The sequence below is a fragment of the Etheostoma cragini genome, chromosome 10 (assembly GCF_013103735.1).
Source record: "Etheostoma cragini isolate CJK2018 chromosome 10, CSU_Ecrag_1.0, whole genome shotgun sequence".
In the NCBI taxonomy this organism is placed as follows: Eukaryota; Metazoa; Chordata; class Actinopteri; order Perciformes; family Percidae; genus Etheostoma; species Etheostoma cragini.
Genome location: NC_048416.1, coordinates 1087715 through 1091762, shown reverse-complemented (window position 1 = coordinate 1091762; position 4048 = coordinate 1087715).

Below are 4048 nucleotides of genomic sequence, written 5' to 3'. Positions count from 1 at the left end.
CCCCCCCCCCCCCACACACTTTACCAGGGACTGATCTGGCAGCAGAAGAGTAGTAATAGTTATACCTGCGGAACCTTTAAAGAACCCCGCCATCTGTCGTCTCCCTTGGATTTATAATTATCATCATATCACATTCAAACTAGGCACTGTCACACTCTTACATAACCTAACCCCTATCTAGCAGCGCATGCAATACTTAAGAATAGATTGAATATATTATTATTGGGTGAGGTATTTCATCTTGGCCAGCTATAGAAGTGCTCTCTTTCTAATGAGGCTCCCCTACCTCATCTCTGGCTTGGGTCCACGCACAAGGGAAGTGAGAAAGCTAATCGCAGGCACATGCATGGACGACCGCCCACACACACACACACACACACACACACACACACACAGACACACCCATTACACCCCCACGCCCCGCCCCTACATGCACAAATGGATTTAGCACAGCAGACGTGGACACAGATTTAACGCACACACACACACACACCAGCAACCCCGGGCCAATTGCACATATCATATCATTGAGCCAATTAAAGAGATGAGTCCTATTAGCAGAGGTGCCCTGGCCCTCGTTAATCACTGGGGTTTCCTGGCAGGGGCAGGTGACATGCAGAGCTCTCCGTCATCTTTATTAGACCTGTCTCATCACGCCCTTATAAGACACTCATCCAAACTTTACAGAGACTCATGATTTAGCAGAGTTGGCTTGGCCCAGAAATGCATTCAGTCATCAGCGGGTCACCTTTGAATAAGCTTCAAGGGGTTTGAAAAATGGAAGAAATGTAGGCCTCGTCTGGCACAGTGCTACCTCACAGGCTTGCATGTTTTCAGTTTCCCTCCATAATTGAAAAGCCATGAAACTGTTTCCTCTTCCTGCAAGGGGGAGAGGGGGGGCATTATTTTCCCCGCTGCAGAGCTCAGGCCCACTGGGACGAGGGAAAGTAACTCCACAACAAAGACGTGAGGTGAGGGGAGAAGGTGTGGAGAATCAGATTGCAGGGTAACTCAGGGTAAATATCAGCCTGCTCCTGGATGAACACTCGCCTTGTTTTCTCGCCTCACAGGGTCGAAGGCGCTGCACAGACCTCTGGACCACCTGCAGCTCTGCTGATGACAGATTCCCTCCACACACTGGACCATCTCAGCCCTCTGTGTCAAAGAGAGACTAATCCTCCTGCTTCTGTCCTCCGAGTACAATAGCCCTGTCACTCGTTCACTCATTCAGCATACCTTTAGCTGCTCTAGCGCTGTGTCAATACGAAGTAAACCGACAGGAGGCAGACAGTGGGTTCCCACGGCGCTCTATTCATAGCTTCCAAACTGGAATCTCTGACCTGTTCTGGCCTGTCTCATGAAACCTGGTCCTCATAATGAAGGGCATTGATCCTGTTCTCATTCCACATTCACCTTGACATCTCTGTTACGGCCCACAGAGCGTCTCCTTTTAATCCAGGATACATTCTTTCCATTTTATTGGGTGCACAGCGCATTGTTGGGAGAAGGCACAGAAATGTCAAGGATAGGGTGTACTGCAGTGCACCATGGAGGCACTAGAAGACGAGACATTTTGAGGGACGGTGGCCTGGATGTCAGTCTGTGTGCGTGTGTCCATGGGTCTAATCTGAGGCAGCCTGGCAAAAGGTTTTCACGGGTCAGCTGCTTCCCTCTGCCCTTCCAAACAGCAGAGATTAAAACCAATCTCAGTGATGAATAATCCATGGAATTCAAATTCTTTTAATCTTCTTGCAAAATACTGGAAAAGTCTTGTCCTCCTTGTACAGCAGCTCTTCTGACAGTTGAATTAATTTGATTAAATTGACTGTTATGTATTGTGCATTAGTGTACATTTTAAATCAGTTTGAGATTCTGTTAGATCTGTTTGTGCAGTTTAATCTGCATGTTTAAATCCTGATTACCAGGCTTCCTGGACCCTCTTTAGGTCTCCACACCAGCTAAACTGATAGGGCCCGTGGAGGCTTTGGGTTATCAGGAGTAAATACAAGCGAGAGGCCCTGTGGCTTTGATTTAAACCGAGCAGCCCTGACCTCAGAAACACAACTTAACTCAGCAGATGCACTGCTGCAGAAACAAATCATAAGAAAATTATAGGGGAAGAACTTTTAGTGCAGAAGCGTGAGATGTGGACATAAAGCACCTCACCGTAAAACTGGTTTGACAACTAAACACAAAATTTATTTTTGGCCTCTTTCTGCACGAACACAACTAACAGTGTGTTACAGAAAGGGCCGACAGCTCAGAGGACAATCAAGCAGGGCTGCCGAGGAGAGTGCTTTTCTGCACATTATTCTGATGACGTAGTGATAGATGGGCCTCTTCATGTATCACAGGCTGGACATGAAGGGGAGCGCTCGGCTAGGTCCCATTCTAATACGCCTGCATTGATCTGAGCTCCTCTTTATTAATCAGGCACTTAACACAGAAGTCTCTGTTGCTTTTATCCTTTTCTTCTGCTGCCTCATGTCCTCACTTTTATCGTTACAGCAACTACGCCGCTCTTTGTCTCAGCAGAACAAGACATTACACTCACAAAGACGGGCCTTTTGACAGTCAACACAAATGTAAAAGCTGTCCCGTGCAGCGAGATGTGTGCACTGAAGAGGCAGAGTGCCCGAGTACTATTCAAAGCCTTTTCACCAAAGTAAAACAGATACATAGATTACGGAGCGACACCGTGTACAGTTCTAGCACCGTCATCGTGGGGAGATTAGACGTCCAGCTTCGACTATACTGCCCCCTTGTGCCTACTAGGTGAACAACTTGTGAATAGAGTGAAGTGCCGCCACCAACTAAACTATATTTCACCCAAAACTGCAAGAATGTGCAAAGGAAAAAACAAAACAAGACAACAGATGCTGTGCAGCCTGGATCGGATTAAACCCAGTACGAGATGTAGTACATTTTGTTTTTGTGGTCAAAAGTAAAAAGTACCACAGATGAAATGTGTTGATTTTTATTTAAAAGTTACTGTCTCCAGACAAGTACAAATCAGAAAAGAGTGACTGAAAGAGGATGGGATAATAGACAACAACTTAGAGTTTAGGCAAGAGTGCAGAAAAAAAATAAAACACACACAAAAATGGCCAAAAGGGGGGGAAAAATTAAATTTTGTATATATACACATGATCTAATAAGAATTTATACCAATGTAGTGGTAAGTAACAAACAATAAACAGTACTTTTTTCCTTTAAAGAATTTTCTTTTTACTTACATAAAATAATTAGGCAAAAGACATATAGGCTGTTGATCTACTTTATCACATTACATCTGACCACCTCTTGTTTCATGTTCTAAGAAGCCAATTGTCCACCTTTAAACATGACTGCGCCTCTGACATGGAAGATCACTGGGAGAGAAGGTGACGTTCACGAGCATGTTTAAGGCTTAAGCATGGAATGACTACAAAATAAAAACCTCAGTAGACAAAACATTTCATTAAAACTTGTGTGTGACAAATATGTCAAAATCTAAGCTTTGTCTAGCTGCCACAGCGCTGCTGAATAACTTTCATCTTCAGTATTGTCTGAATGACTACCTTTCAATTTTAACATTTGAAATCTTTAAGTATTTTGTGACAGGACCTTTTAATGTTGAGAAAACCTTAAAGCTGAATTTCACAAGTCTTTTCATTAGTTTTATCCAAACTAATTTACACGTAGGAAAAAAGGTAGAAACCTGAAGACATTATCAAGACAAAAAAAAAAAAAAAAAAAAACATAAAAATACAAATTTAAAAATCTTCCTTGATGCATGGCTTCACATGCTTTCATTTTTTTTTTACTTACATTTCTCAAACTTTGTGACTTAAGATTGAAAAGTTGAAAATAAGAAAACCAAAAGCACATATATAAAATCAGCACCGATTCATATATAACTTTTATTTAAAATGTAGAGATACCCATTTCAACATTATGCTGCTGGATTTTAAGAGAAAAAGATGTGTAATTCTTTGACCGAGCTGCTATCTGCCAGAGCCCACACAGTGGCACTACTGGGAGAAAAAAAAATCTGCTCATTGTTAAA